Genomic DNA, 12,880 nt, shown 5'->3' with positions numbered 1-12,880 from the left:
CTTCTGTGCTGTAACCATTCTATGATTCTAATACCAAAACACATGGAAACTTAACAGCCATATAATAAAGAGCGCGGTAGAGACAGAGGGTACATACAGCAAAATGTTTTATAACGATAACAGCAAGGGGCAAATGATAAACGTAAAGCTTTGACTGTAGAGTGTGGATCATAGGCGCAATGTAAGTCAAATTTTGTTTGATAACCCTCCTGTGCAGCGCCATGAAAAGTTTTACTACGTTCAAGGTGCTATATAAATGCAAGTTGTTATTCTTGTTGAATTGAACATGGAGACTTAGAAAATGACTCAGGAGCTCACAATGTATTTGAGTGCTAGAATGGGAGAGTTAGGCTGGAGAGATGAGCCTAATGGGTTGAATGGCTTTTCTCATCCTTGACTCTGATTCTTGTATTCAGAGTGTGCAGTAGCTGTGGCAGTTACTCCAAGTGTTCACTGTGGGGGTCAAGACTCTCAAATGACCTTGAATTCCAATTTCTGTGTGGGACTTTCAGAATGTTTTATGAAATGCAGTGTAACTCCAGCTGTTTCCACTCCTGTCTGCAGATCCTACTATGCTGGGGAATTAGGAATGGATAATGTTTTCTGGCTTCAAAATCTGCTTTTAGTCTCGCTCTTTCACAATGCAGCTTCTGTACAAAGTAAACTCTCGAGAGAAGTCCCTTGTGAGGTGTCGGCTCAGAAACGCCATGAAATTCTGGATCGATTAGTCAACAACAATAACTTGCGCATACTGTAGTGCCTTTTGTAGAATCATACACCACAGAAGTAGGCCATTTGGCCTATCGTATCTGTGCTGGCTCTTTCAAAGAGCTAATCCAATTAGTCCCATTCCCCTGCTCTTTGTAGCCCTGCAAATTTTTCCTTTTCAAGTATTTATCAAATTCCCTTTTGAAAGTTACCATTAAATCCAATAAGAAATTCAGGAGAAACTTCTTGACCCAGAGAGTGGTTGGAATGTAGAATTTGCTACCACATGGAGCAGTTGAGGTGAATAGCATAGCTGCATGTAAGGGGAAGCTAGATAAACACATGAAGGAGAAAGGGAATGGAAGGACATGTTGATAGGGTTAGATGAAGTAGGGTGGGAGGAGGCCCGTGAGGAGCATAAACACCGGCATAGACCAGTTGGGCCGAATGGTCTGTTTCTGTGCTGTGCGTTCTATGTAATTCTATGAATCTGCTTCCACTACCCTTTCAGGCAGTGCATTCCAGATCATAACAAACAATTATTTAACGTCGTATAGCGTCCCAATGTGCTTCACAGGAGTGTAATCAGACACAAAGTGACACAGAGCCAAAGAAGGAGACATTAGGACAGTTAACCAAAAGCTTGGTCAATGAGGTAGGTTTTAAGGAACATCTTAAAAGGAGGAGAGGCAGAGAGGTTTAGGAAGGGAAATCTAGAGCTTAGATCGCTGAGAATTTTAAAATTGTGGCATTGCCGGATTGGGAGCCAATGTTGGTCAGCGAGCACATGGGTGATGGGTGAACAGGACTTGGTACGAGTTATGATATGGGCAGCAGAGTTTTGGATGAGCTCAAGTTTACAGAAGGTGCAAGGTTGGAGGCCGGCCAGGAGAGCATTGGAATAGTCAAGTCTAGGTGTGGGTGGGCTGAGACAGGTGATGTTACGGACGAGTTTGTAGGCGGTCTTGGTGGAGCGGATATGGGGCCAGAAGCTTAGCTTGGTCAAATAGGAAGAAAAACTATGGGCATTTGTTTGCTTTCAGTTACAGTGAAAAGACAGGCTTTTTTAAGCTGGTGCACAGGTTGTACAGCAGGTACTGGGTTAAAGAGCAGTAGGTTTGTTTTTTTTGAAAAAGAGGGTGAGCAGTTGTTGGCGTGGGGCTGTATGTTGTGGAATGTTGGAATACAGGTTTCCTACGGCCACAGGTTCAAACAGCTCTGTGAAAATCCGGCATTGTCACTATGGGCCTTGTGGCTGGTTAAGAGTGGCAGAGGGCTGGAGTCGGCCGTTGACTGGGGGTAATACAGAGGATTGGGGAGACCAGCAGGGAGGGAAAAATATATAAATGTCTTAAGAAAATCTAAATGGGGGAGTTTGTGTGTGCGGGTGGTAGGGTGAGATTGCTGCGGCTGTGCGGCACAGGGTAGGTGGTTCATGGTTCAGTTTCCCTATCGGCTCACTTGCTAATCTGGGCAGGTTGATAACCGCAGAGGCTGCAAGGTTTTCTGAGGGGAAAGAGGAAACTGGGCCTGGGCAGTAACCTGTATCTCCTATGGTGTGGAGATGCCGGTGATGGACTGGGGTTGACAATTGTAAACAATTTTACAACACCAAGTTATAGTCCAGCAATTTTATTTTAAATTCACAAGCTTTCGGAGATTTTCTCCTTCCTCATTTGCCTGAGGAAGGAGAAAATCTCCGAAAGCTTGTGAATTTAAAATAAAATTGCTGGACTATAACTTGGTGTTGTAAAATTGTTTACAATTATCTCCTATGGGGCATTGGTGCAGTGTTGGGCTTAGGTCACCCACTGCCTGCCTTCTCTTGCTGGGAGAAGCAGAAGTTCAGGCAGCCTGAAGGCTGGGGATTAACTGGTGTAGCAATTTATATTTTCTTTTTTTTACATCAGTGTAGTCGTCCTTCTAAAAGTCGGGAGGATTGGCAGTGGGTGTGCGCAGAGGAGGTGCTCAGCTGGTGTTACGTAGAATTTACAGCATAGAAACAGGCTATTCGGCCTAACAGGCCTATGCCGGTGTTTATGCTCCACACAAGCCTCCTCCCATCTCCCTTCATCTAACCCTATCAACATATCCTTCTATTCCTTTCTCCCATGTGTACTTATCTAGCTTCCCCCTAAATGCACCATGTTGTCCACGTCACTTCAGATTGTGTGAGTTTTACAGATACCATCGCTGATAGATGTAAAAGGTTTGACGTGTGTTAGGTTGTGTAGGGGAGGGGTGAGGTTGGGCTGTGTGGAGGGGGGCTGTCTGTCCTGTGGTGGGTAAATTATAAAATTTCTAAATTATACATTGAGTATCCAACTCGGCTATAAATAGTCTGTGAAGCTTGGTTTAAAATCCTACAACTATTTCCTCTAAATGGTGAGCAGTTGTTTGATATGTTTAGAGGAAAAATGTTCTGTGTTTTTCAACTAACTGGAGGACAATGCAGAGTCCTGTGGCCCTTGACCTGTGAACTACACAGATGGAAGATGTATTGTCTACTGGCTGGGAATGCTGCAGATTCACACAGTGACTGGCTGGCATTCCTTTTGGGTTGATAAGGAAACAAAGTTTGCAGCATTTAAAAATCAGCTTGTTTTGTGAATTTGCACTGGGAAAGGATGTGCAGATCCTCAGTGGCACTCTGGATTGTAATAGCTTATACCAAGCAGACAGCGCTAAATGTTTGTTGTACTCTGGGCATGCCTCAGTACAGCTGTACTGCTAGATGTGAGGATTCTGTCTTGATAACCCAGACTGCTCCCCCCTCCCCCACACTGTGATGTCTCTCCCTCCACACTCTCCTTTAATTCCCTCCCCTCGATCTCATGCCCTTTCTCTCAATCGCTGCTCCTTGGGCAAATCCTCTCATTCCCTCTTCACCCTCCTTTAATTCCCTCCCCTCGGTCCTTTCACTCACTCACTGCCCCCACGAGCAAATTCCCTTCCCCTGACTTGATCTAATTCCAACCTTGCTCTTTTCCCCCCTGGTGGTATTCACTTCTCTCTCTTCCCCTACTCCACCCAAACCTGATGAAGAAATTGTGCTCTCAGAACATTCCATGGGGCTTCACAGCCAACAAAGTATGTTTAAAATGTAGTCACTGCTGTAATATAGGGAAGCACCTTCTTCCACTCATTCTTCTTGCCCACTGGTCCCTCCTCCGCCCCCCCCTCCCCCATACTTCTCAACCTCATTCTTCTCACTCCTCCTTCCCCCATCTCCTATTTTCTGCCGAACATCCTTGGTATAATTCCCTCAGTCTCCCTCCCCCCATCCCATGTCTCTTGTGTTGTTACCAGTGGCAGCTTTATTTCCCGTTGCTGTGAAACTGATTCCATAAACTCCGAGCGGCACCTCCATTAACACTGACTTCTTTTCCATTCCATTGAACTGAAGTTCTGCGCTGGTGACCGTAGCAGAACTGTTACTGCAGCCAGTTAAATGTGTGCTGCAGGCTTGGCTGGTCGGTCTTGTGGTGTTCTTGGGATAAAATCAGGCGGATCTAAGGTTGAGGGATGGGGGAAGGAACGAGCGAAGGCAGATTTGGCCGAGTGGGGGTTGGGGGGGATAGTTGTTGAGTTTAAACTATTTGCTTATCCACTGTAAGATCGCAGCCAATTTGTTTTAGTATGAGGGGTAAAGTTAACCAACCACAAGGGGATACCCCAGTCAGTTGCTGAAAGAGTCAATGGGGCGGACTGGGGAGTCCTGAACTCTAGTTACCAGTTCCAAGTCCTAAAATGTTTCCTGCAAACACAGTAAGTCAGTTCTTAGTCCCCTTAAAATGATGGACTATGCTGCAATTTCATCTCTACTCAGCACATTCACATTAACTGATAGCATGGAGATCATCACCCAAAGTTTAGCCAATGAACTCACCTCCATCATGTAGACTCCCTTCTCCACTCTGTCCACCCTCCCTTCTCTCCCCTCAGGCTGCTGCTGCAGTAGCCCCTTTGTGCTGCAGTCACTGGCTTTATCCCCTCAGACCTTTACTGCCTGCAATTTCAGCCTCTTTCTCTGATTTAGCATAGGCCTTTTGGCTGCCCCTTCCACCTGACTAACAGCCTCCTTCCTTACCAGCTGCTTGTTCTGTACTAATTATCAGTCCCTCCCTGTTACCTCACTGCCCTGGGACCTTTGTTTTTTTCCACATTCAGTCCCTGGCTGCTCCTCTCCCTCTGGGCCCCCCCATGAAACATCCTCCACCCCTCCTGTCGGCCCACACTTCTCCTGTTCCGGCATAAGCCTCCATTGCTCTTGTCGACTCCTGCATTTTTGGTGCCATAACTGCTGCCATGGCACCAATCCCCTGCTTCTGCTTCCTTATGTTCTTGAATATTACTTAGCGTTCTCCTTTCCAAACCTTCCAGAATCCCGGCCTGACTCCATCCGTATTGCCTCTACTTTTAATCCAGCGTTCCCCCTCCCTGGTTGAACCTGTCCAGGAACGGCGATGTCCTCCAATGTCACGTTGGCCGACCTCAGTGATTTTGGGGGGGGGGGGGTGCGGTTTATGACCTCCCACTGGGTAAAATTAATTAACTATTATCATAATCAGAATGAAAGGAAGACTTTGCTTTTAATTTGTTCTCATGTTGGGATTAAATGAGTGGATTGGTGTGAAGAGCTACACTAGAAACCATAGAACCATAGAAAAGATACAGCACAGAAGGGGGCCATTCGGCCCATAGTGTCCACGCAAGCTCGAAGAACAACCAGGTGCCCATTCGAATCCCACCTTCCAGCACCCGGTCCGTAGCCCTGCAGCTTACAGCACTTTAGGTGCAGGTCCAGGTACTTTTTAATAACAAAGAATTTGCATTTATATAATACCTTTCATGTCCTCAGGATGTCCCAAGTTGCTTTTAAATTGCTTTTGGAGTGTAGTCACTGTTGTGCAGTTAAACGCGATAGCCAACAATGACATAAATGACAAATAATCTGCTTTGGTGATGTTAGTTGAGGCATAAATGTTGGCCAGAGCATCAGGAGAACTTGCTCTTTCAATAGTGTCAGGGTATCTTTCACATCCACCTGGACAGCTTCCACCTTGGTTTAATGCCTCATCCAAAAGACGGCATGTTTAACATTGCAGTACTCCCTCAGTACACCGTGTGGCCATTCCTGAACTAAGCCTTAGTGATGTATTAACTGTGCAAGTCCCGGAAATCTTTTGGTTGGCAGCCTACATGCCTATGATGTAATACAGCCGTTACTAGAGGACAGATATACGAGACACTGCAGACAGAGGAGTACTCCAGAGATCTGTCGCAGGGCAAACAAATTCAAAGAAGTCTCCGCTCAATGAAATACAGTCCATGAGGAAGAAAGTGCTGATGATCTGAAGCCAACCACAAATGTAACGTGAAGCTGAGAACTGTTACCTGCGCTGCTATGCTGTTCATCACTGATCCTGAAATGTTTGCTATTCAAGTAGGCAGTGCCTTCGCGATGGGGAATGACTTCTGGACATGCGAAGAGACTGAATCCTGTGCCCCTGAGTTGGGCTGTGATGAATCTAGAATCATTACAATTGAAGCTTCAGTGTTGTCACTGGTTTCAATATACTAAATAAGCACAATGTGCTTTTGGACGTATCACACTTAACCAGTACACTTCAGTGTTGTATGCTGAGCTGCTTGTGTGATATTAATTGCTCATTTCAGCCACCACTAATGTTTTGTACAGCTTAAAATATTCTTCAGAGACAAGTTTTGAAGGACAAAATCTGTAATTTACTACCAGACGTTTTCACATTTCGAGGGGAGCTATTACAACAACTTCAAACACCAAAATTAATGTTCCTGGAATTGTAATGATAACTAACACAATGCAGGCTGTCTCCCAGCCTAGCAGACTTGTGTTCACAGCAAAAAGGCAGTTTTCATAAGCGAAGCTATGAACTGAAACTTGCAACCTTACAAGTGACCTGATTGGGTTAGCTTGCCAAATGATTTAATTACCCTTTTCCACAATATAAGACACTGGAGACTGTGGGCTGTCCGCCATGCTCTCTGGTCCAGATGGTAAATATCAGTGTCAGACTGTAACATTCAGGCTGAAAGTTGAATTTATTTATAAGTAAGATAATTACACAGAAGCAGAAACACACATCAAGTATCTAATGGTGCATTACTTGACTTCGAAAATATTGAGACTTCCAAAAACAGAAACAAATTTTTGCGTTCTTTCCAGGGTCGCTTAACTTGATTGCCTTTTGAAACATTGCGCAGTAGTGCCCACTGCAGAGCCCTTTACCACCTGAAAGAGAACAAGGAACTGAAAATTTTAGGGCTGCTGTTCAGATAATAGTGCTGTTTTTCTTTGAAGTTTAGGCAGGTTCCATTGAAGAACAAATGTATTCTTTCTCAGTTTTCAGACAATCACAATATTAATAAATTCTACCCCTCAAGCAGGTGGGGTATGCACAGCAGTCTCTTGGCTGGCATCTCGATACAGGAGATACTATTCAGAATCATAGTAGATACAGCACAGGAAGAGGCCATTCGGCCCATCGTGCCTGTGCCAGCTCTTTGGAAGAGCTATCCAATTAGTCCCGTTTCCCCATAGCCATGTAAATTTTTTCCGGTCAGGTATTTATCCAATTCCCTTTTGAAAGTTACTATTTAATCTGCTTCCACCGCCCTTTCAGGCAGTGCATTCCAGGTCAATACAACTCACGAAAAACATGTTCCCTCGTGTCACCTCTGGCTCTTTTGCCAATCATCTTAAATCTGTCTCCTCTGGTTACCAACCCTTCTACCATTGGAAACAATTTCTCCTTATTTACTCTGTCAAAACTGTTCATGATTTTGAACACCTCTATCAAATCTCCCCTTAACTTTCTCTGTTCTAAGGAAAACAACTCCAGCTTCTCTAGTCTCTCCACATAACTCAAGTCCCTCGTCCCTGGCACCATTCCAGTAAATCTCTTTTGCACCCTTTCTAAGGCCTTCACATCCTTCCTAAAGTTGGCACCTAGAATTGAACACAATACTCCAGCTCCATTGTTTACTACATTTCCGAGTTTCGTGTCATCTGCAAACTTTGAAATTATACCCTCTATACCCAAGTCCAGGTCATTGATGTATATCAAAAGAGCAGTGGTCCTAATACTGTCTAATATGAGCCTGGGACTGGCCAAGCAATCTTGACTCTGAACAGGCTGGCGTTGTTCTCTTTGGAACAGAGGAGGCTGAGGAGTGATTGAATTGAGGTGTACAAAATTATGAGGGGCCTAGATAGAGTGGATAGGAAGGACCTATTTCCCTTAGCAGAGAGGTCAATAACCAGGGGGCATAGATTTAAAGTGATTTGTAGAAGGATTAGAGGGGAGCTGAGGGAAAAAGATTTTCACCTAGTGGGTGGTGGGGGCCTGGAAATCACTACCTGAAAGGGTGAGAGAGGCAGAAACCCTCAACTCATTTTAAAAAGTACCTGGATGTGCACCTGAAGTGCTGTAGCCCACAGGGCTACTGATCTAGTGCTGGAAAGTGGGATTAGGCTGGGTGGCTCGTTTTTGGCTGGCGTGGACACGATGGGCTGAATGGCCTCCTGTGATTGACTTGATTGACTTAATACATACAGTGATACTACGAATGACTGTCCACTTCTTCATGAAACTCATAGCTATCAAGAGACAGCTTTGTGCATTGTCTGTCTTCCCACAAGGCCGCAAGAACTCTTCAGAATGCAACTCTCTAAAGGCAGTCTTTTGAATTAAGTTGGTTTATCGTGAAGCGTAGAATACAGAAAGATCCTGTTTGATACATAACAGAGCTGCACCTCTGTCACAACATTGCTTCGTTTGTGTACGAAATCAGAGTTTTAGGCCTTCTGGCGTGGAAGAGGAATTGCAACTGGAAGTGGTAGCTGACTGTAGTATTGAACCCTGGGGAATGCTTGCCGGTTTGATACAACAACTTGCATTTATATAGTGCCTTTAATGTAGTAAAATGTCCCAAGGTGCTACTTAGCAGCGTTATCAGACAAAATTTGACACCGAGCCACATAAGGAGATATTAGGACAGGGCTTGGTCAAAGAGGCAGGTTCTAAGGAGCATCTTAAAGGAGGACAGAAAGGCAGATGGGTTTAGGGAGTGAATTCCAGAGCTTAGGGGCTAGATAACTGAAGGCACTGTTGCCAAAAGAGGGGCAAAGGAAATCGGGGATGCGCAAGAGGCCAGAATTGGAGGAATGCTACATCGAGTTTAGAGCACAGAGACAGGCCATTTGGCCCAACTGGTCAGTGTTGGTGTTTATGCTGCACATGAACCTCCTCCCTCCCTACTTCATCTAACCCTATCAGCATATCCTTCTATTTCTTTATCCCTCGTGTGTTTATCCAGCTTCCCTTTAAATGTATCTGCCTCTATACCACCTATAGGTGGGTACCAAGATGGCTCCTGGGCTGGCTGCTCCCGAGGGAGCTCCTTGCTATGTAACTCTAACCTTGGCCATCCTTTGTCCTTTCTCCCCCAGTCTCCCCTCTACTGCTGTTTAAGTTCCCCTGGCTTTAATAATGGTACATTTTAGCCCTAACTACAAGTTCAAGCTGCAAGTTTAAAGTTACCTGGGCCCACTGCCCATCCCCTGACATTGCCCGCTCTTTGTTTTCATCAGTGAGCACTGGATCTTGGATCAAATTTGGCTTCCAAATTCCCAGACTTCTCTGCCGTCAAGACTATGCTATTCCACTGGACTACACTGCACAACTCAGCTGCTGTGACTCTGATCTGCTATGCAATTGCTTAAGTTTTAAGGCAACTTTGTCTAGTCTACAGCCCATCCCTCACTGCTGCTGTTACCTGCTGAGCTTATGACTGTCCTACTGGTTTTTCAGCTTTATTTTGCTACAGTGTGGCTCCTGGCCAGAAATTCACTCTGCTGGGTGGTGGTCTATATCTCCACCGCTTCTGGATCTTACAGTGACCTCCAACTTCGTCACTGTTTTTCTGCCCCGTAATCAATTTTGCAGACCACCGAGTTCTTCGTTCCCACGGAAATACCTCCAGCAATGTGTCCTCCGATACTCTACCCTTCAATAGCTTCTGGACTCTCTCATCCTCCAAACCTGTACGATTTTTCGATGCTCCAGGCTACCTACGTCAACTTTATCCCACCACGGGACCTCTGACTTTAACTTTGGACTCCCTCCTATTGTCTCCTCCCTATTCCTTCTTTATTACCAGGACATATCTTTCCAAATCTTGCTATGTAACTATGCCTATGTAACTTGAGTTTCCTTGTGTCCATTCACGTGTGCGTTTTGGCTGCCGCTCCGGACCCGAGCCAATCGCTTCTATTTCCCCTTTTTTCTTTTCTCTTCACCCCTCCTCGACCCTTCTCTCCTGTCGCCATGCCTCCTTTCATTTCTCCCCTCTTGGGTACTCTGCCCCCCCCCCAAATAAGGTGGTGAGAGTGACTGCCCTTGACATCAAGGCAGCGTTTGACCGAGTGTGGCACCAAGGAGCCCTAGTAAAATTGAAGTCAATGGGAATCGGGGAAAACTCTCCAGTGGCTTGTGTCATACCTAGCACAAAGGAAGATGGTAGTGGTTGTTGGAGGCCAATCATCTCAGCCCCAGGACATTGATGCAGGAGTTCCTCAGGGCAGTGTCCTAGGCCCAACCGTCTTCAGCTGCTTCATCAATGACCTTCCCTCCATCATAAGGTCAGAAATGGGGATGTTCGCTGATGATTGCAGAGTGTTCAGTTACATTCGCAACCCCTCAGATAATGAAGCAGTCCGACCCCGCATGCAGCAAGACCTGGACAACATCCAGGCTTGGGCTGATAAGTGGCAAGTAACATTCGCGCCAGGCAATGACCATCTCTAACAAGAGAGAGTCTAACCACCTCCCTTTGACATTCAACGGCATTACCATTGCTGAATTCCCCACCATCAACATCCTGGGGATCACCATTGACCAGAAACTTAACTGGACCAGCCGCATAAATACTGTGGCTACAAAAGCAGATCAGAGGCTGGGTATTCTGCGGCGAGTGACTCACCTCCTGACTCCCCAAAGCCTTTCCACCATCTACAAGGCACAAGTCAGTGTGATGGAATACTCTCCACTTGCCTGGATGAGTGCAGCTCCGACAACACTCAAGAAGCTCGACACCATCCAGGACAAAGCAGCCCGCTTGATTGGCACCCCATCCACCACCCTAAACATTCACTCCCTTCACCACCGGCGCAGCGTGGCTGCAGTGTGTACCTTCCACAGGATGCACTGCAGCAACTCGCCAAGGCTTCTTCGACAGCACCTCCCAAACCTGCAACCTCTACCACCTAGAAGGACAAGGCCTGCAGGCATATGGGAACAACACCACCTGCACGTTCCCCTCCAAATCACACACCATCCCGACTTGGAAATATATCGCCGTTCCTTCATCGTCGCTGGGTCAAAATCCTGGAACTCCCTACCAAGCAACACTGTGGGAGAACCTTCACCTCATGGATTGCAGAGGCTCAAGGGCAATTATGGATGGGCAATAAATGCTGGCGTTGCCAGTGACGCCCAAATCCCATGAACGAATAAAATAAACCGTCTCCCAACCCTTCAGCACTCCTTGACCTTCCTACTCTACTGCCACAGGCTTGATTCTCTCTTAGATAAACCAAAACCTCCCTCTGCCTCCCTTGGCATCCTTCGAAGGGCCCATCGAGGCATACGTCATTGCCTCTTTACGAGCAGCAACCTCAACTGCCCCATCCTACTCTCTCCGATGTTTCTGCTCAGTGTGCCTGTTAGGGGTTAATCTTGCCAATCTCCTTCCCGTCCCGCTGACCCTGTGGATTCTGCCAGCGGATCAGCTATCATTGTCCCTCTCTGCGTCTCCATCTAGAATGTCAGTTCATTTGTGAACAAAAGCTTGCCATTCATGAGCTTATTGTGGATGATTGTATTGACATCATGGCTTTGCCGGAAACTGGCTGACAGGTGATGATATCCTTCCCCCTTAATGAAGCCTCCCCGCCTGGCGCTATCTTCCACCATTTGCCCGCCCAGACCGTGGCGGTGTGGCTCTTATCACCAAATCACACATTGATTGTCTGTCCCTGGCACCTTCTCTTCCTTTGAGCACCTCACCTTGTTCCACCCCTCTCGCCTCTCCTTTAAAACCCTCGTTCTCTACCGCCCACCCAAGTACCACGCCAAGTTTCTCACCGAGATATCTTCACTGCTTTCCTCCCTTAGCCTCTGCGCCAAGCAACTTCTCATCCTTGGTGATTTTAACCTCCATCTCAACTCGTCATATTCTCTCCTGAGTTCACTGCCCTCCTATCCTCCCTTAATTTCTCCCTCCATATAATTTCCCCTACCCATATTCACGACCACCCCCTCGACCTTGTCATCTCTCTTGGCCTCTCTACTCTCATCGTGTTAATCACGGATAAGGCCATCTCCGATCACTTCCTTGTATCCCTCTCCACCCACTTCCCCCACCCAACCCCACTTCCTTCTGTGTCCGCCCCTGGGAAAAACTCTCCCCTAGGTTACTAACAACAGCACTTTCAAATTCCCAACTGTCTAGCCTTTGGCCCTCCATTCACCATGATATTTCTGCAGCTATCGGTCTGCTCAATCACGCCCTCACCTCCACCTTTGATGCCCTTGTCCCCATTAAAACCCAGGTCGTTCCCCTGCTGCGCTCTCATCTCCACTCCCTGAAGTCCAAGGGATGCAGACTTGAACGTTTATGGCGGAAAACTGGTTTAGCCAATCATTGCCTTATCTGGCTGGACCACATAAAGCACTATTGGGTCCTGCTCTCCTCTGCCAAAACTGCTCACTATTCCAGGATCATCCCAGAATGCAAAGATAACCCCCGGCTTCTCTTCACTACAAACCATCTTATTAAACCTTTCTCTCACGTCCCCCTCCACCCTCACCTCCAATGAAAAATGCGAGGAGCTCATGAACAACTTCGTCACTAAGATTGAGACCGTCCGTTCAGCTGCCTTTGCCACTTCCCTCCTTTCCCCATGTCGACCAAGCCAAATTTCCCCTACGGTTCTCCCTACCCTAGCCTTGAACTCGCATCTTTCTTTAGTTTCTAACCTATCTCTCCTCATGTCCTCTCTGAGCTCATCTTGACTATGAGACACATCTGCTCCCTCAACCCTATTCCCACTAAACTGCTGACCACC

General features: G+C 46.5%; 1 protein-coding gene across 2 annotated transcripts in view; it reads left to right on the top strand.

The window, feature by feature from the left end:
• The window catches only part of LOC137301557 (rho GTPase-activating protein 32-like), a 469,652-nt gene that overhangs the window by 2,365 nt on the left and 454,407 nt on the right, over window positions 1-12,880 (top strand). The gene's annotated exons all lie outside the window — the stretch shown is intronic.

Source organism: Heptranchias perlo, chromosome 33, assembly GCF_035084215.1.
Source record: "Heptranchias perlo isolate sHepPer1 chromosome 33, sHepPer1.hap1, whole genome shotgun sequence".
Taxonomy (NCBI): domain Eukaryota; kingdom Metazoa; phylum Chordata; class Chondrichthyes; order Hexanchiformes; family Hexanchidae; genus Heptranchias; species Heptranchias perlo.
This window is presented reverse-complemented; position numbering and strand designations above follow the sequence as displayed.